This window comes from Crotalus tigris, unplaced genomic scaffold (genome assembly GCF_016545835.1).
Source record: "Crotalus tigris isolate CLP2741 ecotype Arizona unplaced genomic scaffold, ASM1654583v1 scf7180000018891.247784533:1973344, whole genome shotgun sequence".
Taxonomy (NCBI): domain Eukaryota; kingdom Metazoa; phylum Chordata; class Lepidosauria; order Squamata; family Viperidae; genus Crotalus; species Crotalus tigris.
In genome coordinates this window covers 655965-667500 of record NW_024097260.1, presented here as the reverse complement: position 1 = coordinate 667500, position 11536 = coordinate 655965, and the positions used below count along the sequence as shown (strand labels likewise).

At 42.0% G+C, this 11536-nt stretch overlaps 1 protein-coding gene across 15 annotated transcripts in view; it reads left to right on the top strand.

Moving 5' to 3' along the window:
* The window catches only part of NCOR2 (nuclear receptor corepressor 2), a 233097-nt gene that overhangs the window by 58677 nt on the left and 162884 nt on the right, over nucleotides 1-11536 (top strand). The window lies entirely within an intron of this gene.

Here is an 11536-nt window from a genome sequence, read left to right as displayed (position 1 = left end):
GTGACCAAAATTAGGATGTTTGGCAACCGGTTCGTATTTATGACGATCGCAGTTAACGTAATCCCCTTCTGACAAGCAGTCCGTGGGGAAGCAAGATTAACGACTGTGCTACTAGCTCAGCAGCTGCAGTGATTCATTTAACAGCTGCATAAATGGGGCAAAGCTGACTTAACAAACGTCTCACTTAGCAACGGAAATGTTGCGCTCAAATTGTGGTCAGTTGAGGACGGAGATTGTACCTGAAGATTCCTGCAGTGCTGGCCTTTTGGGAGGAGAGCTTGATTGCCTGAATTCAACGTTGGTTGGTTGTTGTTTTTTTCTCAATTTTTTTCCTCCCGACACGGTTCTCTTTTCTTCGACAGTTGGGTTGCCAGCAAAAAAAAAATATTTTTTAAAAAAATCCCACAGCTTTGCTGCTGGAAGAAACGTTTTGCAATTGATGGCATCTCTGGGGGGGGGGGGGGAATATGTCTGGAGGGACCGTGCAACCAGAGGGAAGCCCTGCTCTCCCCTTGCACTCAACGCATCAATAAATTACGAGTTTTCTCCTTGACTTGACACACGGCAATCGGATCCTGGGAAGGTGGCATTTGATAAGAGCAAACTCGGAGGAGGGGGGGTGTCTGTGTGGTGGGGGCAGCCAAAGGCTATCTCCCAAGAGAAGGAAAAGGAAAAAGCTAATTTTAAAAGAGGCAGGCAGGCAGGGAGCTAACGGGAGTAGACTGCAGCCCTGCAGAGTGTTGCTGGCTGCTTTGCAAAGAATTCGCCAGTTCAGAACAGAACACTGTAGCAGAGCTTGGAAAAGACGTTGGAGGTCTTCCAAAATTGATTATCTGAGATTGGTTAATCAGAATAGAACTGGAAGGGACCTTGGAGGTCCTCTAGTCCAACCCCCTGCTCAGGCAGGAAACCCTATACCATTTCAGACAAGTGGCCGTCCACTCTCTTCTTAAAATGAAGCACCTATAATTTCTGGAGGCAGGTTGTTCCACTGGTTAATTGTTCTCAGTGTTAGGAAGTTTCTCCTTAGTTCTAGGTTGCTTCTCTCCTTGATTAGACCTGAGATCAGTTAATCTAGTGGTTCTCAACCTTTTTAATGCCGTGACTCCCAACCGGTTGTAAGTCGAGGACTACTCAACCGGTCGTAAGTCGAGGACTACTCAACTGGTGCAGCACCGTTTGCAGAATGGGACTTTTGGTGGGCTCAGCAGGGCAGAGACAGCCTGGACAATTCCTATTGGCTTTTGAAAGCCAATAGAATTAGACTCTATTCAAGAGAGTCTATTCTATTGGCTTTCAAAAGCCAATAGAATAAAAGGGAGTAGCACAGCTAAGGAAAAGGGGGGAAAAATGGCGGACTGCGTTGTTTGGCGACCCCCGTGAAATGGTCGTTCGACCCCAAATGGGGTCCCGACCCACAGGTTGAGAACCACTGATCTAGACCTACCCAGTTCCTGCCACCGTTCTTCATATGTTTTAGCCTCCAGTCCTCTGATCATCTTTGTTGCTCTTCTCTGCACTCTGTTCGATACAGGTAGTCCTCAGTTTGTGGCCATTTTGTTTACGGACCATTGGAAGACACAGCAGCACTGTATCCTCACATTTAACGACGGTTGCAACATCCCCAGGGGTCACGTAATCCAAATTAGGTGCTTGCCAACTGGGTGTATGCAGTATGGCGCCCCAGGGTTACGTGACACTCCCCCCCACCCCCCCACCCCGCCCCCGCTTCTGACTAATGAAGTGGGGGGGGGGAAACACACCAAGATTTGCTTAATGACTGCACAATTTGCCTAACAAATGCTGCTGTGATTTGCTTAACAATCCTGGCAATAAAATTAGGCATGGCTGACTTAACAGCCGCCTTGCTTAGCCAAATGGAAATTTGGGTCCCGATTGTGATTGTAAATCAAGGGGCTACCGGTATTTCTGCTGGCCAGTTTTATTTTCCCTCTCTCTTTCTCTCCCTTCTTGGGGAAAGCCAAGTTTGTTTGTTTTTTTAAATTTCCAAGCAAGACTAGAGGGGCGGAGGGAGGACGGAAGTGATGAGAACAAGGCCTTGATCTCTCAGTGCCTGAAAAATATTCCTTTTTTCGCCTGCCAGCTCGCTGGCGGGTTGGCGCTTTGTCTGACTTAACGGCAGGACACACCGTGTTGTGTTTTATTTTTAGCCCGTTCTGCATCAGTAATTAACGTGTCCTTTTCGCCCCGTTCCGTCTCACGGCAGGCCGTGGAAAGAGAGAAGACTTGGAGGCTGTTCGGTTCCTAAACCTGACGTGTTGCTAAAATTTATTCCACCTGGAATGTGGCAGGAGAAATAAATAAATGTTGATTTGCTTTCTATGATGGGTGGCTTTGCTTCTCAAACCCAAGAACACCCCCCCATTCGACAACAACAACAAACAACAACAATAATCACCATCAACAACAAACAATAATATAAGAAGAAGAAGAAGAAGAAGAAGAAGAAGAAGAAGAAGAAGAAGAAGAAGAAGAAGAAGAAGAAGAAGAAGAAGAAGAAGTAGCAGTACAAGTAGCAGTAGCAATAGCAATAGCAGTAGCAGTAGCAGTAGTAAGGGACCTTGGAGGTCTTTTAGTCCAACTCCCTATTATACCATTTCAGACAAATAATAGTCCAGTCTCTTCTTAAAAATTTCCATTCTTGGAGCATTCACAACTTCTGGTGGCAGGTTGTTCCACTGGTTATTTGTTCTAACTGTCAGGAAATTTCTCCTTAATTCCAGATTGCTTCTCTCTTTGATCAGTTTCCAACCATTGTTTCTTGTCCTGCCCTCTGGTGCTTTGGTGAATAATGTGACCCCCACTTCTTTTTGGCTGGAGCATTCACAACTTCTGGTGGCAGGTTGTTCCACTGGTTAATTGTTCTAACTGTCAGGAAATTTCTCCTTAATTCCAGGTTGCTTCTCTCATTGGTCAGTTTCCAACCATTGTTTCTTGTCCTGCCCTCTGGTGCTTTGGTGAATAATGTGACCCCCACTTCTTTTTGACTGGAGCATTCACAACTTCTGGTGGCAGGTTGTTCCACTGGTTAATTGTTCTAACTGTCAGGAAATTTCTCCTTAATTCCAGGTTGCTTCTCTCTTTGAATAGTTTCCAAGCATTGTTTGTTGTCCTGCCCTCTGGTGCTTTGGTGAATAATGTGACCCCCACTTCTTTGTGGCAGCCCCTCAAATACTGGAACGCTGCTATCATGTCACCCCTATTTCTTCTTTTCTTTAGACTAGCCAAACCCAAGTCCCGCAGCCGTTCTTCCTATGTTTTAGCCTCCAGTCCCCTGATCATCTTTGTTGCTCTTCTCTGTACTTTTTCTAGAGTTCTTTTTGAATTTGTAAAGAAAAGATAGCAAATGGAAACCTGGTTCTGCCCCAAACCAAGTTAATTGGACTAAAATCAGAAGAAGAAACAGGAAAACCAACAGCATGTGAACGAGCAAAAATGGCTTAAACTAGGTACCGGTGTTCTTACCCTAAAATCTGGAATGAATTCTGTTTTTGTCTCAATTTTATTCAGAATGTGCTTGTCGTGGCTTTGTGTTTCTAGGAAAACTTTAGCCGGTTCATGAACTTATAACTGCCTGGAAAAATCTGGGAAAACATTTCTTCGTATCTTTTTTTTTTTTTTTTTTGCTATTTTCTTTCTTTTTTTTTTAATTGAAAATTTTTGCAGTTTTACAATAAAATAATCCCCCTCTCCCACCCACCCCTCCCACCCATCATCCTCCCCCCTTCTTCCCAGAGCTGAATACAGGGTTAATAAAAACTAAAAAAAAAACCTTACAAGTTAAATAAACATTAAACAATTATAAATACATTCAAAAAAACAACAAAATTTTAAATACTTTAACTTTTTAATATATAAAAACAAAACAAAACAATAGTTCTAATCGTTACCTTAAACATAAATTATTCAAAAGCTAGATAATACTTTTTAATCTTATATTTGTGCTGTATAAAATTCACCCATCTTTTCCACACCCAAAAATATTTCTCTTGCGATTGATCTTTCAAATAAGCCGAAATTTTTGCCATTTCAGATAAATAAGAAACTTTAAGAAACCATTCCTCTAAAGTAGGCAAAAAATCCTTCTTCCAGTATTGCCCTATCAGCAGCCTTGCTGCTGTAATTAAATTCAACATTAAAATAATTTCTTTATCATCACAATCAACAATAATACCTAACAAAAACAATTGTGGTGTAAATTTTATCCTTCTATTAAAATTTTTTGAATATTCCACCAAATCTTAATCCAAAAAGCCTTTATATTTTTACATGACCACCAAATATGATAATACGTTGCATCCAAACAACCACATCTCCAACATTTAGGCTGCAGATTTGGATACATACGAGACATCTTCTGTGGATCAAGGTGCCACCTATAAAACATTTTGTAAACATTTTCTCGTAAATTTTGAGCTTTTCTTACACTCTTTTGCTTTCCCTTCTTTTTCTCTTTTCTTCCTTGCTTTATATTAGTTCGTATTGAGTTTTGATTGTCTCTTCTAAACGGCATGCAAAGGTGGTTTATCTGGATGTGTCGGTTGATGGCTGAACCACATTCTTTACCCACACTGACAGGACAAGCTGCTTTAGATGGGTGAATCTATCTATTATCTACCTACTTATCTATTAGAAATGAAGTGGCACTCCTTGCTGTTTTTTGAGATCAACCCTTAGTAGCTCCCCAAAATAGGCTTTGGAAAAAAACAACCGCTGGCTGTACAAGTGTGTTTGGCGGATAGAAGTTCACGGTGGAGAACAAAATGAAATGGAAATTCAATTGTCAATGGCGCCGAAGTTGGGCCTTCCTCCAGCCATTGTAGAAAAGTGGAATTTCCCTTCCCCTTCCCTCTGTTTGCACAGTGGAGCTTGGACAAACTCCAAGACGACAACAAGAAAAGGCTACACCAGTTGCCCCTTTCATGCCGTTCTGTTAGGTTTGCTTACTATTTTTAAAAACTTTGAACAATGCTTTTTTGTGCCTTCAAAACCCTCGGAGGCCACCCCATCAACTGCAGGTTGCAACACACAGCCTGGGAATCTTCTGGCGTTTCAGAAGAGCCAATGTTGAGTCCTTTTCTCCAGTTTTTTTTTTATTATTATTCGGAAGCAAATGGTTGACTTCAAGCTCTATTTCTAGCAGGTTCTGTGGCAAGATGTTGGCTTGTTCAAGGCAGGAAAGTCCAGACCTTGATCAGCTAGATATAACTGAACCTTTTTCGAATAACCAGAAAGAAGACGATCCTAAATTGTCATAGAATAGAATAGAATAGAATAGAATAGAATAGAATAGGAGACCAGAGTAGAGTAGAGTAGAGTAGAGTAGAGTAGAGTAGCGTAGAATAGAATAGAATAGAATAGTATAGAATAGAATAGAATAGACAATATGGAATAGAGTAGAGTAGAGTAGAGTAGAGTAGAGTAGAGTAGAATAGAATAGAATAGAATAGAATAGAATAGAATAGAATAGACAATATGGAAGAGAGAATAGAATAGACAATATGGAATAGAGTAGAGTAGAGTAGAGTATAGAATAGAATAGAATAGAATAGAATAGAATAGAATAGAATAGACAATATGGAAGAGAGAATAGAATAGACAATATGGAATAGAGTAGAGTAGAGTAGAGTAGAGTAGAGTATAGAATAGAATAGAATAGAATAGAATAGAATAGAATAGAATAGAATAGAATAGAATAGAGACCAGAGTAGAGTAGAATAGAGTAGAGTAGAGTAGAGTAGAGTAGAATAGAATAGAATAGAATAGAATAGAATAGAATAGAATAGAATAGACAATATGGAAGAGAGAATAGAATAAACAATATGGAATAGAATAGAGTAGAGTAGAGTAGAATAGAATAGAATAGAATAGAATAGAATAGAATTTAATTATGTTCAATTTGTAACAATGAAAATAATCCTGCATATCAGATATTTACATTACAATTCATAACAGTAGCAAAATTACAGTTATGAAGTAGCAACAAAAATAATGTTATGGTTGGGGGTCACCACAACATGAGCAACTGTATTAAAGTCGCAGCATTAGGAAGATTGAGAATCACTGAGGTAGAAAGACCAGTAGGTAACTTTCATGAGGCATGATGTGGTCCCAAAGGCAATCTGGAACTTACTTTGTTGTTGTTGTTGTTTTTTGAAAAGCACCTTTGGGACAACCATGACCTGGATGATTGAGAATCTCCAGAGACATCGAGGCATTTGGTGGCTTTCTAAATTTGTCATTTTTTTTAGGGAGGATTTCTTGAGAAGCAAATATTGAGTTGAGTTTACCTTATAAGCTCACTCCAAGCATCCTAGTTGAGTTGCAGCGTGAAAGTTCTCAGACCTTGTCCCAGTGCAAAATGTATTTTAGGACAATGTCAGATAAGGGTTGGGGATTCAAGTTTGGTCTTCAGGATGGATGTGAGATTCTAGGGGGTGGTCCGTGGCGGGCTGGGAAAGTGGAGATTTCACTTACGGTATTTCTTAAGCGTGAAGACAATCACCACCAACAAATTCGTCCATCTCTTATCACAATATCCCTTTTCAGGCAAAATTACATGAAGCAGAGTGCAGGAAAACACGACATTGGAAGCTAGGAAGTAAAAGATGAAAGCGAAAAAGAAAAACAACCGAATCAGGTTAACTCCCTGGAGAAGTCTATAACGGTGGGAAGATGGAAGAAAAGAGAAAAAGAAGAAGGGGATGGTTAGAAAGATGGATGGACTTGATGACAGGGCTATTGACTCCCTTGCTTAAAGACATGAACGAGAGTGCTCTCTTGAGCTTGGTGGTTTTCTTGCAGGCGTTGCATTACCCAACTAGGGAACATCATCAGTGCTAGAAGGGAGTGAGGTTTGTGGAAAAAAGGATGATGAGGACTGTGGGGTCCTTGGTGCTTTCTGAGCCTGGTGGATTTCTTGCAAACGTTTCGTGACCCAACTAGGTAACATCATCAGTGCTAGAAGGGAGGAGGAGGAGGGGAGGGGGAGGAGGACTGTGGGGTCCTTGTGGCTCTCTGATCTGGGTGGTTTTCTTGCAGATGTTTCATGACCCAACTAGGGAACATCATCAGTGCTAGAGGAGGAGGTGGAGGTGGTGGTTGATGACTGTGGAGTCCTTGGTACTCTCTGAGCTTGGTGGTTTTTTTGCAGACGCTTCGTGACCCTACAAGGGAACATCCTCAGTGCTATAAGGGAGTGAGGTTTGCAGAGAGGAGGAGGAGGAGGAGGAGGAGGAGGAGGAGGAATGTGGGGTCCTTGGTGCTCCATGAGGTGGGTGGTTTTCTTGCAGACGTTTCATGACCCAACTAGGGAACATCATCAGTGCTAGAAGAAAGGAGGAGGTGGTGGTTGATGACTGTGGGGTCCTTGGTACGCTCTGAGCTTGGTGGTTTTCATGGAGACGCTTCGTGACCCTACAAGGGCACATCCTCAGTGATAGAAGGGAGTGAGGTTTGCAGAGAGGAGGAGGAGGAGGAAGACTCTGAGGTTCTTGGTGCTCTCTGAGCTTGGTGGTTTTCTTGCAGGCGTTGCATTACCCAACTAGGGAACATCATCAGTGCTAGAAGGGAGTGAGGTTTGTGGAAAAAAGGAAGGATGATGAGGACTGTGGGGTCCTTGGTGCTTTCTGAGCTTGGTGGTTTTCTTGCAAACGTTTCATGACCCAACTAGGTAGCATCATCAGTGCTAGAAAGGAGTGAGGTTTGTGGAAAAAAGGAAGGATGATGAGGACTGTGGGATCCTTGATGCTCTCTGAGCTTGGTGGTTTTCTTGCAGACGTTTCCTTACCTCAACTAGGTAACATAATCAGTGCTGATGTTAGGGGAACCCTACAGCCCCCCTCTTCCTCCTTCTCCCCCTCCCTTCCCCCCCTCCTCCCCTCCTCTTCCTCCTCCTCTATGCCAAATCTACTCCCTTCTAGTACTGATGATGTTACCTAGTTTGATATTAAAACGTCTTCACGAAAACCACCCAGGTCAGGGAACACCCCAGCTCCTCTCATTTCAACCCTGAGAAATATTCTCCTTTATTGAAGAGTGAACAAGCCCCACTCTATACACCATAAACCATTAGAATCCGAACAAAAGTTGGCTTTATCTGTTTTGGTTACCTGGCAAAGTTTCCGAAACTGAAACTTAAATAAGTTTTGTTTGCTTTCCTCCAACTTTGCAAAGCTCCTGCGCCAGGAAAACCTACCAGCAAAGAGGCCGGTCACCTGCTGTAACCTTAAGCCATGCATTTAGGAATGCAAGTGGAGAGTCATATATATATATATATATATATATATATATATATATATATATATATATATATATATATATATATATTAAAAAGCACCTGCTGTAACCTTAAGCCATGCATTTAGGAATGCCCATATATATATATATATATATATATATATATATATATATATATATATATATATATATATATATATATTAAAAAGCGTTGGACCGCCCAAATCCTTTGCTAAGCTGCTGCGCCGTGTTGCAAAAAAGAAAAAATAAATAAAAAAAAATGAAAGGATGTTGGTTTGATTCAGGTCTAAAGAGACTGGTGATGCAAGATTTATTTAAACACACAAAAAAAACCTCAGTTGCAGTGAAAAGGGGGGCTGCCAAGTTTCTCCCACAGTTGCCTTGAACGGCAGCCAGAGTTTCCATAGCTACAGAGAATAATTGCTGGCAGCGAGAAACATTAAGAGAAGCAAAGAGAGGTGAATTGATCCTCTTTTGGGTTCCCCCCCTCTCCCTTTTGCAATTTTTTTCAAAGTTGGGTAGTCTGGGGAAAAAAAAAACTAAGGATTTGCAAATGGCTCTGTTTTTCTGGCGCATGGCGAAGACCCGTGTTGGAATTGTTGAGTTGGATATGTATCCCAAAATTAGGGACAATTTAAATGACCACAACTGAGCCCAAAATTTATACTGCTAAGCAAGACATTTGTTAAGTGCATTTTGTCCCCTTTTACGACTTTCCTTGCCACGGTACTCTAGAAAGAATACAGAGAAGAGCAACAAAGATGATCAGGGGACTGGAGGCTAAAGCATATAAGGAACGGTTGATGGAATTGGGGATGTCTAGTTTAATGAAGAGAAGGACGAGGGGGGACATGATAGCAGTGTTCCAATATCTCAGGGGCTGCCCCAAAGAAGAGGGAGTCAAGCTATTCTCCAAAGCGCCTGAAGGCAGGACAAGGAGCAACAGATGGAAACTAATCAAGGAGAGAAGCAACTTAGAACTAAGGAGAAACTTCCTGACAGTCAGAACAATTAACCAGTGGAACCACCTGCCTCCAGAAGCGGTGAATGCTCCAACACTGGAGGTTTTTAAGAAGAGACTGGACAGCCATTTGTCCGAAATGGTATAGGGTCTACTGCCTGAGCAGGGGGTTGGACTAGATGACCTCCAAGGTCCCTTCCAATATTATTATTATTATTATTATTATTATTGGAATCACTGCAGTCGTAAAGTAAGTAATCCAGTTGTTAAGTGAATCCAGCTTCCCTATTCACTTTGCTCGTCAGACGGTCGCAAAAGGGGATGATGTGAACCTGGGACACTGCGACCGTCATAAATATGAGTCAGTTGCCGAACATCTGAAATTTGATCATGTGACCCACGGGGAGGCTGCAACGGTCGCAAGCGTGAAAAATGGTTCTAAGTCACTTTTTTTCGGTGCCGTTGTAACTTTGAACAAACTGTCATAAGTTGAGGACTAACTGTATTCGTCTTTTAGTTCTGCCAGGGCATACTTAAATGTGCTTTTTGAACCCTCAACCAGTGTTGGTCGACTTTGAAGGTCTCAGGTTGCCAAGGTTCCCAAACACAAACTTAAACCGTGTTTGTAAATTTGATGCTTTCCCCAACCCTCATTCTCCATCCTGGGTTGGGCTTCGCCTTCCATCATCCTTAGCCAGCTGCTGGACCCATCCAGGTTTAAAGGGGAGGGAGGCATGATCCTGGTAGTCCCTTTGTAGGAGTTGCAAAGATGGAGAGTCCGTAACTCAAGGGTCCGGCTTGATGGATGTCTCAGCTGTTCTTGGGTGGGCTCTGCTTGCTAGGCTAAACTGTGGCTTTGTTATTGTGGTTTGTAGAACAAACCCCCATTGATTGAGTTTGCAGAAGCACCAACTAAAATGAAGCAGTTCTGAAGCACCGCTCCATTTAACGATGGCAGTTTTGGCACCCGTGATTGAGGTCATTAAGAGAATCACCCACAGTCAGAAAGCAAAGGCCTATTGGAAAAGCATACATATGTGGTTAGAAAAAATATTGGGCGAACAAGTGGATTTTAAACCTGAACTTTTTTTTTACTAGGCATTATGTCTGAAAAGACTAATAAGCAGAAATTATATTTAACTTTACATATTACCACAGCAGCGAGAATAATTTTTGCACAATATTGGAAGGACGAAGGATTGCCATCAGTGGAAGAAATAATTACGAAAATATTGGAATGTGCAGAGATGGACAGACTAACTATGAGGCTGAAAGACAAAGAAGATACGAACTACTATCAAATTTGGAATTTATTTTATTCTTGGTTAGAGAAAAGAATGACGGATTAGGAATTGAACATGTATTAGCTTAGCAAATTCCAGACAACTTGTTGATTGGAAAAATTAACATATGTTGATGAAAAAAAATTAATAAAAAAAGATTGATTAAAAAAAGAGAATCACCCACAGTCGCTAAGCAAAATGTGACAGCATCCCCAGTGACTTTACCAGTTGGAAGCAGGCTTGGAAAGTCGCAAGTGATGATCATGTGACTGCAGGGGTGTTGTGACGGTCGTAAGTTTGAGGATCAGTTATAAGTTGTTTTTTTTTCAGTGCGATGGTAACTTTGAAAGGTTGCTCAACGAACGGGTGTAAGTCTATAAAGCAGTGGTTCTCAACCTGTGGGTCGGGACCCCATTTGGGGTCGAATGACCATTTCATGGGGGTCACCAAACAACGCAGTCCGCCATTTTTCCCCCCCTTTTCCTTAGCTGTGCTACTCCCTTTTATTCTATTGGCTTTTAAAAGCCAATAGAATAGACTCTCTTGAATAGAGTCTAATTCTATTGGCTTTCAAAAGCCAATAGGAATTGTCCAGGCTGTCTCTGCCCTGCTGAGCCCGCCAAAAGTCCCAGTCTGCAAACGGTGCTGCACCAGTTGAGTAGTCCTCGACTTACGACCGGTTGAGTAGTCCTCGACTTACGACCGGTTGGGGGTCGCGGCATTAAAAAGGTTGAGAACCACTGCTATAAAGGATGGGAGGAAGGGTTTGAAATGGCTACAGAGAAAGCTCTTGAAATAGGCGTAAGGTTCAACTGGTGAGGCAACTTTTTCCAACCCTTTCCTGGTTGGGCAGGGGGAAGAATGAACCTGGGGACAGTTTGCAGAGAGTCCTTTTGTTTCGCAATCCTAAGAGCAAATTCCGAGGAAGCCGAATTCTGTTGGTGGCAGGTTGGGCTTCCTTTTTCTCTTCCCTTTTGCAAACCATGCAAGGAAATAGTTCAACGCTGCAGTG